This window comes from Balaenoptera acutorostrata, chromosome 12 (genome assembly GCF_949987535.1).
Source record: "Balaenoptera acutorostrata chromosome 12, mBalAcu1.1, whole genome shotgun sequence".
NCBI classification, from domain to species: domain Eukaryota; kingdom Metazoa; phylum Chordata; class Mammalia; order Artiodactyla; family Balaenopteridae; genus Balaenoptera; species Balaenoptera acutorostrata.
Window position 1 is genome coordinate 67,494,720 of NC_080075.1, and position 12,847 is coordinate 67,507,566.

Sequence of the window (12,847 nt, forward strand, 5' to 3'; positions counted from 1 at the left end):
ATACAGCCAGGGAATCAGCCGGGCAGGACCGTCCAACGATCCTCACTCACACGCCTCCTTCTCACACAGTTTCCTCCCCCCCACCCCCCCCAGAAAACCTTTCCTCCTTTCTCTCCACCTTTCATCCTTTCACTCCCATCCACGATTCTCACCAACCTAGGCATGACCATACATTCCAACCTTCCACTTTTTCTTGGCTCTTTGCACATACTTCTATTTATGTATGTTTCTCTCCTCCAACATTCCCTTGGCCTCAATCAAGCCAAAGAAAACAGTTTGTATTCTCATCCTCCTTTGCTATTTTTAACACACGTCCCACCTGGTGATTCTCCCTTTTTGGGAACGGGAAAGAGTATGTGGCGAGAGGGGAGTGACATGGGAAAGAACACAGGGGGAGGAAATGAACTCAGGCTGGGAATACAGGGGAAGACAGACAAAGCAAAGGGCAGAGAAGTGACTTTCATTCCAACAGCTAATACCTGGAAGTCACAAAAACATTAAAGGAGTTGAATGCCACCAACGTTCTACTATTTCCACAAGGGGCTGGGAAATTTCCCTCTTATATTAAAGGCAGACACAAGGAAGAAAACGACCTGTTACACACTTTACAAAACCTAAATTTGCTTGAAAGAAAAAGTGAAAAGACAGGATAGAGAAGGAAACCAAAACCCACTGTGCCCTGGACAGGCATTCTGAGTTACTGGAGCTGCCAGGCCAGCAGTAGATACAGTGATATGCCTCTGAGAGATCCCAACTCTTTCATGTAGGTAATGAAAACCCAGTACAAACAAAATATTAGAAATCTGAATGCCTTTTATTTTGAGAAGCACTAAGGAAGCTGAACATAGGAATATTTGTGCAACTATCAAAACTCCTCCAAAGTTTGATGGATTCAACTGAAAGAAAAAACTGTTGAAGCCATTAGTTATATAGAAGAAAACTGGCATTTTTTAAATCTCTAAAGTAATTTAGAATTATAGAATCAGGGATATCCATGCTTGCGGAACACCAATTCTGTCAGTTCTTTTTTCCCCAGCACAAATTTCTCCCTGGCTCAGTTTTTAAATGACTCCATCAAATGGCCCCAGCTACTCTCCCCAAGGGATTACTGCCAAATTCAATAGATCTCACCATTAGGCAAGATTTCAGCCTAAATATCGCTTTTCTCAAAGTCGTCATATTATATCTAAATATGCTCCAGTATCATGTCATAAATAAAATTGAAAAATGATTAGTTGCCAATAAAAAATGAATTACTGATGTGTAATTACACATTGTAAGTTTTTCAACTGTCAGCTAATTCTTTTTAGGTTACTCATTTTCAACTTTTCCCTTTTGACTCTCATCAAGTTAATGTCTCTCCTGTTGAACACTGATGGTTTTAAAACGTGTCCACAAATTCTTTGCTACGTCTTTCTTCAAGAGATGATGTCCAATTCCCCTCCCCTTGAGCCTGGACTGGTCTCAGCAACTCATGTCTAAAGAACGAATAAATCAGAGTGATAGTTTGTGACTTCAGAGACTAGATCATAAAAGGCACTGCACTGCAGCTCCCATCCTACTCTCTTTCCTGGATCGCTCATTCTGAGGGAAGCCAGCTCCCATGCTGTGAGAATACTTGAGGAGTCTAAGGAGAGGCCCACGCAACAAAGAACTGAAGCTTCCTGCCAATTACCATGTGATTGAGCAATCCTGAAAGCAGATCTTCCAGCCCCAGGCAAGCCTTCAGATGACTGCTGCCCTTCCCTGATACCCTGATTGAAACTTCATAAAAGAACCCGAGCCAGAACCAATCAGCTAAGGTAATTCCCAATTCCTGACCCACAGAAACTGTAAGATAATGCTTGTTGCTTCAAACCACTAAGGTTGGGAATGCTCGGTTACACGGCAATAGATAATATAAACACACACACTCTTCTTCTCCACATTTTTTTTTGCCTAGATTCTGAGAACATAAAAATAGTATATATGGGCCTTTCTAAATGTACAGAGCACTGTCTGCGTGACTGATGGACCCATGAAACATGCACTGGCGCTTACTAAGCTACAAAGCTCAAATACACACCACGGCCATGTAAGTTACGCTCATAGCCATTTCACAGACTAGGAAACTACAGAGACATTCATCAGAAACTTGACCAAGGTCATTTTGTTAGGAAATGGTAGAAGCTGGGAGTTCAATGCAAGCCCTGCTCTTTCCTCAAAACCCCAGTGCCTCTCCCACACTTTTAATGAACAGTACTATGAAAATTACACGACACGAGGCACTTGGAAAGGTTGGGATGAAGGTGAGAAATGAAGATGGAGCACATGTGGGAAGGTCAGGATGAAGGAGGGAAATTAACAGAGATGGAGCACAGACTATGTATCTGGCAGCATGTTAGGTGTCACATGCCATCTCACTTCATTCTTACAACAAACAGTCTTATGGAATAAGTGTTAAGAGTTTTATTTGTCCAAGAAACGGATAGAGGTTCAACAAGATGGGATACAGTAAAACCACTCTCTGGCTCCACCCTCCCAATCCTGCAATCAAGAGTAGAACAAAGACATGCAGAATAAAGCCATCCAACCCATTACCTCACAAGGCTGTGGCAGGGGCCATATGAAATAATTTGTATGAATATGATTCATAAGCTGTTAAATATGCAAATTCAAGAGGTTATCATTACATGCAGTCAGCTCTTAGAGGAAAAACTCAAATGAGCAGCAACACTTACTCCATGATAAATTACAGAGCAAAACACACAAGAGCTTCTAAATATGGGAAAATTTCACCTCCAAATGTTTGCTTTCATGATCATAATTACTACTAAAAACTCTAGAAGAAAGTAAAATTCTACTGTGGACTTTGGTTCTTACACAATTTCCAGGTAAGATCTGATTGCTTCATTTTGTTTGAAAGCTATCGAAATGGATCTTAAACGGCAATAGGAACCCACCAATTAGAAAGGCTTATTTTGCATTTGGATTATTTTTGTTAAAAAAATTCCTCCTAGAAGCTCTGTATTCAGATAATTTTTTAAATGTGTCAAGGTCATTAAAGTCCTACGTACAATAAAGTTGACAAATTTTTTAAATATAGTCAAATTTTGACTTTGGACTCACCTGAAAGTAACTTACACGAAGAGCTAAAGTGGCAATCTTTTCAATGAACACGTTTTGTTTTGGCAATTTATACCTTGTTATATTTTTGCTTCCTAACAAATACATGCATAACACGTAGGGTAACAGTTTAAACAGTCAAACAATGTTCTAATGGGCTTCCCTGGTGGCACAGTGGTTAAGAATCCACCTGCCAAGGAAGGGGACACGGGTTCAAGCCCTGGTCTGGGAAGACCCCACATGCCGCGGAGCAACAAAGCCCGCGCGCCACAACTACTGAGCCTGTGCTCTAGAGCCCGCAAGCCACAGCTACTAAGCCCATGTGCCACAACAACTGAAGCCTGCGTGCCTAGAGCCCGTGCTCCGCAACAAGAGAAGCCACTGCAATGAGAGGCCCGTGCACTGCAACTAAAGAAAGCCCATGTGCAGCAACAAAGACCCAGCGCAGGCAAAAATTAAATAAATAAATTTATTTCAAAAAAAGAATAACAATGTACTAATATTACAATGTAACATACTGAATTAATGCATATGCAGCAATTAGCACTGTGGCTGGCATATGGTAAGTGCTAAATAGATGAGGAGAAAGACCAGGATTGAATCCACGGTGCCTTGGAGAATATAAATGAGCCTATGTCCAAATTTCCTGATCTTCAGAGACATGAATATAATTTACAACACCAAGAGCAGGTTTGTTAAATATGTATTGTATGTTCTTGAGGTATATTAAGGTGTGGTTTGGAAACTGGGATCTCTGACAAGAAACATTATGAATCACTTTCTCTGCTAAGAGTATTCTTTAAACTCCTTTAAAAAGAGGCCTCTAACTTCGCTATATTTCCAGGTTCAAGACATGGCAGAGCATGTCTGCTATGAATTTATACACACTCCCCCCACCCCCACTTTGTGGTTGCCTGAAAACCCATACCAAAAATAATGATGAACGAATAAAAGGTATAATGGGATTTCGGAAGTGTTACTGAAAGTGTTCCTATCCGCACTCACTAACAAACTCTCAACTGGACATTCTCCATTCCATATGAGCAAGAATCCCTGAGACCCAAGAATGCTTCTGTTAAAAATCCTAATGGCTGCTCAGACATAAATGTGGTAACACATCAGGTTCTACTGAAAGCAGGCCAGGCAGAACGATTCTCTAGGTGTTTCAGTAGTCTTGAGGAAATGGCAGGACTGAGCCATCCACTCTTCTATCCATCACAAGCCCGCCCCAATGTTTGATGCTCTGAGATGTCAGGACAGGCAGCTGTTAGAGGGACGGGTACAAATAGAACACGTGTTAGCCAGAGTCTCCGTCCACAACACAATGTGAGGGGTGCATGTTATCTGGAGTGATGGAATGGTATGGTAAAGCTGTGTGAAGCAATAAGGGAGAAAAGCTCCAAGAAGATCCAGGGACAGCCAGCCCTCATGGAGACTAGGGCACATTTCAGTAACTGCAAAGATGTTGAGAACCCACAGTACTTGTAGCACCCCATTATAAGTTGCCCTGTCCCCAGCACTTTTCAGAAAAGGCTGATGAACTTCATTCTTATATACATTAATGAGATAGAAAGCTTCTCTCTGGCTGCTTCTGCTGGTGTTTCACTTTTGTTACAGTTGTGTACTGCTTAGCTCTAACTTACAAACACCTTAAGAGAGATTCTGACTCATTTCATCAGTATGATCCCTGCTGGGGAAAGAGCGATCCTGAGATGCACCTGTAGCCGTTAAATGGTGATCATTAAAACAAGCAGCGCAGCTGCCTGGTGCGTGGGGTTCCAGACGTTGTTAAAGGAGAGTGCCCAATCCCACATAAGAAGCCCAGAGGCCATCAACCAAAAGAAACTATGACTAACACCCTCTCATCTGCTCTATGATGCTTGCTTGCTTTCAGCAAAGCTTTCCAAATCTGTTTCTAGGATACAAGGATTTTTAAATATCTATGATTTTTTTAAAAGAGCAACCACTGCCTACCTCAAATGTTTTCATTTAGTTAAACTGGTACCTTGAGAGAAACCTGTGAAGCACAGTTAGGGCTACAAGAAAACTTTTTTAATGGATACTTGCTATATGGATACTATAAGGAGCTCCAAAAAAGTAAATTTTTAAATAATACACATTTATGTATTTGATTGAATATATTTGTGTGTTTATGTGTATATACACATATTTCATTATTTAAAGTTTGCCTGCCAGAAGAATTACTCACATAGAACCATGTTGCAATTACCTCCTAGGGAAGAAAGGTTTTCCTCCTACTCCAGCCATGTATTAATTTCTACTACCTTTGTCTGGGAAGAGCAAGGGAGAACAAGGACAGCTGGCTTTCAGCTTAAGTACAATTTCATCAGACGCTAATACTAAGTCAATATTGAAAAATAATGCACAACTAAAATTGTAGATAATCACAACACCAAAACTTCTTTAAGAAATGTCATACAAAAACACAAAGAAGGTACTGAGGTCTTTACCTCCACAACGTGGGTACAGATTCACCACAAGGCCATCATTTTCAATGCTAAGAGGACCTTTCTATAAGGAGACTGACCCACAAGAAGACAAAGCATTCTACTTTAATTCCTTTTATAACATCTCATAAGCAGAACTTTTGTATCAAAAGTATCATTTCAACTCTAATGATGATTAATTTTCTAGAAGCTATTTCCCCATTTGGAAGAAAAATCAAATCAAGCCCTCAGTTTCTGGTAAATAAATCCTAAGGCTGAGTAGGCACCAAGTTTTTTTCAAATTCAAGTTTTCTGCTACCAAAACGTTGCATTGTAGTTTCCCTCAGGCAAACTGTAAATTCATGTGTTTTGTTTTTCCTTAGAAATATCACAGTTTGGTCACAGAATATTCTGGAGCTACACAGGGTTTCTCAATATCTGGAACTCAGTCTCAACACCCAGAAATATCCTTGGATTGGTTTGTTATGAAACCTTGGGCCCCTTGGGTTTAAAGCCTCTTTCTCTGGCACGGAAAGCTGCCCACTGGGGAATTTAGGTTACATAATCCTCTCACTCTAGGTTTGCCTCCACTGTTTTCATATTGCTGGATAAGCTTCTTGGCAGTGTTTATAATCAATCCATGCCTACCACTGCCCAGCTATCTTGAACTGTGCGTGAGTAATCAGGCGATGAGAAGTTCACATCCACATACCTTCCGGGACGGGGATATGACCAAACAACCCCTGGATAAAATAAACCACCTGCCCTCGCCCCTCCAACCGAGGCACGGCGGCCACAGCAAGACCACGCATGGAACAACTTCTATAATGGGTACTACTCTGTCCTTCAAAGGAACCTGAATTCCTAAGGACATCAACTCAGCAAAACCCTGGTGTTCACCCACATTCACCAGAAGGCTTTCTCAAGCATTATTTTATACCCAGTATGCTGATGCTTTGCTGCCTAGGCTTGTAAGGCCAACAAGGATTTTACCAGAAATTATTGAAGACTGGGTGATTTTCTTCTGGCCATCTTAGTGCTAAGATCCACATTGCCATACGGCTGGGAAACTGGCTCAATGTTCCTAATTGCCAAACAACACTGTGTGGGGATGACCAAGCAGCTTCAGGAACTTGCTGATTTTACAAGGGAAAAGGCACAGAGCTTTACTATCAACCCTTCTTCAAGGCAGTATGTTTTCACACCGAGTATCCTTTTAAAATGCTAAATCGTTTGTTAGTTTGCATCGGCTTCATGTAAGATCATTTCTGGCTGGTACAACGTCCACTGTCACTTCGTACTTGCTGTATTGGTGTGGAGCCGTTCCCTCGAGACACACTTACCTGCACATGACAAGCTAAGGGTAGTCTCCACGCAGGGAAGGATTTCGAGTGCTGAAGAATGTTAAGTCTACGGAATTCTCCTTCCTCCAAAGTGCCCAGTTTGTCCGTCTGCAAAGCTTTGCCCTAGTGGGGCTCCCAACCAATCAGGAACTAACAGAGACGGCATCTCAGAGAACTGGGATTGCCAACACACTTGATTTCCCCTTCCCTTTTCTCTCTTCACACAAGTGATCTTCCTATCACTCATATCTTAAACTTCAACACCCCAATGAGGCGAGGGTGGTTCTCAGGACCAGACTCTTCCTCACCCGCATTTTCAAACTGTTCTTCCTCTGGAGGTATCCATATTGCAAATTCAACCTGCACTTAAGAACCTGGTTCCAATTCTTCTCATCTGTACTTATGACATCTACATTTGCCTTCATCTAGTTGCCACTCCACGGTTTCTCCCCTTTTTTGCAAAGGCCCAGTGAGTGGAGGCTGAATCTGGTCTTCCTTAAAGCCAGCTTCCATCTATGGTGGGTGCTCTGAACTACACCACGGACTCCCTCCCTGTGAAGATTCTGTAACTGGCACAGTGCGTCCGAGCCTTTAATGAGTATTCCTGCCCACCTACTTGAAATGGCTGGCATAAGCACAACAGCCTAAGCCAAATACTGCCTGCCTATTCTTTCAACTTCAGATTTGTTTTGCTAAAGCAAAAATCTTGGATGTGTCCTCTAACCTTCTGCAGAACTACTCTCTTCTCTCAGGACAACCAGGAAGATGCAGTTTTAATGGTAACATCTTCGCTCTGTCAGTCTGCAACCACAGAAAATCTTCACTCCAGACACATGAACTTTTTTTTCCCGGGGAGATATAACACTTGCCATCAAACCCTGAGATGCTTTCATGTCTTACGCTTCTCGGTGGCAGTGTGAACACAGCCTGAAGGCTAATGCTAGCACATTCAACCGTAGTGTCACTAAAAGAGGAAGGCTCGTGTGCCCAAAGGGCCCGTGCTCTTCAGAGTATGGGAACATGGACTGAGGTCAGGCCAGAACTGGGCTGCAGGGATTTGGGCAGCAAAGTTGCTCAGTGGACTCTTTGCCTCCCTCTCAAACCTAAGACCTGCTGAGGAGGGCTGTTGCATCTTCAAATGGGGGAGAGCCAGGAATTCCAGTCAGCCCATGACTCATGTCAGGGGGTGAGGGTGGGAGCAGAAGCTGAGTCGACTGGCCTGTTGCAAGCACTGGGAGGGGTCAGCACAGACACAGGATCCAGGGCTAAGATGTTTCCTGGGGTCCCAGCGCAGGCACGATAAGGTTTTCTTCTGTCAGAAGCGGCCTAATGGGGCTGTGTATGTGTTTCCTGCACCACTATGGGTGTTTACCTAAGCAGAAAGCCTATGTTTAACAATTTAAGTAAAAATTAAAAGTGGGCTTCTCCTAACTTTTTATAACTGAACAGTATCATATTTTCTCAATGCCAATAATCAATCACTCTCTCATGTCTCTCAGCACATCAGGAGATAAATTAGCAACTCTTTTAAGAGTCTGATTTGTATCAATTTTAGAAACTTTAGAAAGGTAGCATATAAAAGATGGTGTCTGCCTTTCCTGAAATTTAAGATTTTGGCTTTGTTGAATCTGAAGTAAGATTTCCATAGACAACTTTAAAATATAATTAACCTTTTTAAAAGCTAAGTCCACCTTGAGAGGAAAACCACTGGAATTAGCAATGAGAAATCCAATTATAAAAGTTTACATTTCTAAAAATTTCCAAATATTAAACTGAGGTAATAGAAAAAAAAAGTGGAGCAGATGAATATTCAAATCAGAGATTCTCCAATTTCTTAGCTCTAGGGCTCTTTGCATAACCTGCAAATCAGTAGTCTAGGGAACTATTTCAGCTACAGGGATATTTCTGCTCATCCTAAAGCTCTCCTTTATAAGTAACTCCACACTCTACCTTAAGAAGCTCTCCATTAACCCTGATGATAAAAAAATCCTTCCACCATGGACCAAAATAGAAATGTATTTTCTGGTTTTAATATCATCAAGCGGCCCATGGTGTTTTCAGCACAACAGCAGATAGTCTGGAATGGATACTTATTACCCTCAAGATCTTTTTCTAGTGCATTGTATTGAAATAATCTCTTTAGGTGTGAGATATTTGGGTCTGCTCCTGAGCAGATACTAAGATAATCTGAACTGACTGTTTTTTTTTTTTGTTTTTTTTTTTAAAGTTTTACTTGATTTTATTTATTTATTTATTTTATTTTTGGCTGTGTTGGGTCTTCGGTTCGTGCGAGGGCTTTCTCCAGTTGCGGCAAGCGGGGGCCACTCTTCATCGCGGTGCGGGGACCGCTCTTCATGGCGGTGCGCGGGCCTTTCTCTATCGCGGCCCCTCCCGTCGCGGGGCACAAGCTCCAGACGCGCAGGCTCAGCAATTGTGGCTCACGGGCCCAGCTGCTCCGTGGCATGTGGGATCTTCCCAGACCAGGGCTCGAACCCGTGTCCCCTGCATTAGCAGGCAGATTCTCAACCACTGCGCCACCAGGGAAGCCCGAACTGACTGTTTTTATAAGACTGCCTTTAAATGTTATCATCATGTCATTTCAACTTCCCTTCCTCTACGTTAAAAACACTACTAAGCCAACCACAACAGGATTTGGTTTACATAGTCAAATCTTTCCTACAAATTACCGAAAGAGGTACTGGATAAAGTAGATCCCCTCTACCCAACACCATTCTTAGCACTTCTGAGAGAACCAGTGACCTCCATTCCTTGAAACTTTTATAACTACTTACTGGGAAATAATTTTTAAGTATTTTTGTGTTATTTTTAACATAACATGGCTTTACCATATTCACACTTTGGGCAACCATGATAACCATTTAATTCCAGAACACTTTCATCAGCCCAAAACAAACTCCTTACCCATCAATGGTCACACCCCATTCCTGCTCTCCCCAGCCCCCAGCAACCACTAATCTACTATCTGTCTGCATGGATATTTCATATAATTCGCCTGTTCTAGACATTTCATATAAAAATGGAATCATATGTGATCTGGATTCTTTTGTACCTGGACTCATTCAGTATGCTTTCAAGGTTCATTCACGTTGTGGCATGTATCATATTTCATTCCTTTTTGTGGCTGAACAGCCAATGGCAAGATATACCACATTTTGTTTATCTACTATCAGTTGATGGGCAGTTTGGTTGTTCTCACTTTTTGGCTATTGTGAATAACACTGCTATGAACATTTGTACATATGTTTTTGTGTACACACGTTTTCACTTCTCTTGAGTATATACTTAGGAGTGGAACTGCTGGGTCATAGAGTAACTCTATGTTTAACTTTTTGAGGAACTCATGGTGATTCATGCAATTCAGTCCAGCCTCATGGCCATTAATGGGTCATCCAGTGAAAATGTTATTTCCATCAGTATCAAAAGGCTTTCTATAAGCAACCAGGAGTAACATCCATTACTTTCCCCAGCGCTGTGTGGCATGTCACTCTAACATTAAAGGAAACTAGACTTATCTAACACGACTGGTTTCCTGGTAGTTCATGCTTTTCTGGCTGCCTCCAAACCAAGTGGAGCTACGTCTGAGAATCATCATGGGGAGGAGGGTGGGTTGCTGGGAACAGTGACACTGAAGAACAGCTGCTTACACACAGGGCCTCTAGAGCATCTTTTGGTTTAATTGTCCTGTTCCAGGCACCAGTCAATCAGGTCCAAAATCGATGTATTTTCAGCAGATTGATTTTTTTCAATTGAAGCATGGCTGATTTACAATACTGTGTTAGTTTCAGGTATACAACATACTGATTCAGTATTTTTGCAGATTATATTCCATTATAGGTTATTACAAGACAATGGGTGTAATTCCCTGTGTTATATGTATATCCTTGTTGCTTATGTATTTTACATATAGTAGTTTGTATCTATTAAACCCATACCCCTAATTTGTCCCTCCCTCCTTCTGAGTCTGTTTTGTATATACATTCGTATTATCTTTTAGATTCCACATATAAGTGATATTATACAGCATCTGTCTTTGTCCAACTTATTTTACTAAGCATAAAATTCTCTAGGTCCATCCACATTGCTGCAAATGGCAGTATTTCGTTCTTTTTTATGGCTGAGTAATATTCCATTGTTTATATACACACACCACATCTTAATCCAAACACCTGTTGATGGGCACTTCGGTTGCTTCCATATCTTGGCTATTGTAAGTAGTGCTGCACTGAACACTGGGGCACATGTATTTTTTCAAAGTAGTGTTTTCATTTTTTCCAGATACATACCCAGGAATGGAACTGCTAGATCATATGGTGGAATTGCTAGATCTTACGGTTGCTCTATCTTCAGTTTTTTGAGGAACCTCCATACTGTTTTCCACAATGGTTGCACCAATTTATATTCCCATCCTCAGTGTACAAGGGTTCCCTTTTCTCCACATCCTCTCCAACATTTGTTATTTGTAGACTTTTTGATGATGGCCATTCTGACAGGTGTGAGGTGATACCTCAATGTGGTTTTTTTTTTTTTTTTTTAAATAAATGTTTTATTTATTTATTTATTTATTTTTGGCTGTGTTGGGTCTTCGGTTCGTGCGAGGGCTTTCTCCAGTTGCGGCAAGCGGGGGCCACTCTTCATCGCGGTGCGGGGACTGCTCTTCATCGCGGTGCGCGGGCCTTTCTCTATCGCGGCCCCTCCCGTTGCGGGGCAAAGGCTCCAGACGCGCAGGCTCAGCAATTGCGGCTCACGGGCCCAGCTGCTCCGTGGCATGTGGGATCTTCCCAGACCAGGGCTCGAACCCGTGTCCCCTGCATTAGCAGGCAGATTCTCAACCACTGCGCCACCAGGGAAGCCCCCCTCAATGTGGTTTTGATTTGCATTTCTCTTATAGAGATGTTAAGCATCTTTTCATGTGTCTGTTAGCCATCTGTATGTCTTCTTTGTAAAAATATCTGTTCAAGTCTTCTGCCCCTTTCTTGATTGGGTGGGGTTTTTTTTGATACTGAGTTGTATGAGCTGTTTGTATATTTTAAATATTAACCCCTTGTCAGTCGCATCATTTGCAAATATTTTCTCCCATTCCATAGGTTGTCTTTTTAGTAGATTGAGAAACTAAGTCTCTAGACTACCAGTTGGCAAACTACAGCCCATGGGCCAAATCCAGCCAGCTACCTTTTTTTTTTTAAACAACCTACTAGCTAAGAGTTTTTACATTTTTAAATGTCTACATTTTAAATAGTTATGTACGTACCTATATATAACATCCTCAATTTGTATCTTGGCTCCCAATGCCTAAAATATTTACTATCTGGTCTTTAAGAAAAAATTTGCGGACCCCTGCTCTAGATGATACTCATGCAAATTAAACTAGTCTCCAGTCTTAATACCAGAGATTCCCAAACCATCTTTTCCTGACACCTCCATGAAATACAGAATTCTTTTATCAGTATGATCATAAGCTTTCAAAAACTCTTCCCATCACATTCTAATTTTGGAGAGCTTCTATAAAATATGATCTACATAAAGCTTCAAGGAAATAGTAGTACCTCTAGATTTTTAGAGAGAAGAAAAATATTATATACTTAGGAATATTTCTAGAGAACAGGCTATTAAGCACTGAAATCAAAGGAGCTTTAAAAACAAGATGATACATCTATTGTTTTGCAAATAACTTGAAAGCTATCCTTTCTAAAGGGCAAGGAGATGATCTACACAATTTCTCCATTCTTCCCTTATCATCCCAATAAATCACCTCAGGCTATTGCTCTGGGGTCCAGCCTCAAGTCCTGAGCACAATTTTCTCAAAAGATGAAAAGTGGAATGGGCATACCTTATATTAGCTACTCTTTTTGTTAAATGGCCAATGCTGGGACGTGGAGGTGGTCCCCAGGAATCAAGCCCATACAGACACAGACTTCTGAAGTGCCAAACGGT

The 12,847-nt window shown here is 41.5% G+C and overlaps 1 protein-coding gene across 5 annotated transcripts in view; it reads right to left on the reverse strand.

The window, feature by feature from the left end:
- The window catches only part of LTBP1 (latent transforming growth factor beta binding protein 1), a 432,848-nt gene that overhangs the window by 264,213 nt on the left and 155,788 nt on the right, over window positions 1-12,847 (reverse strand). The gene's annotated exons all lie outside the window — the stretch shown is intronic.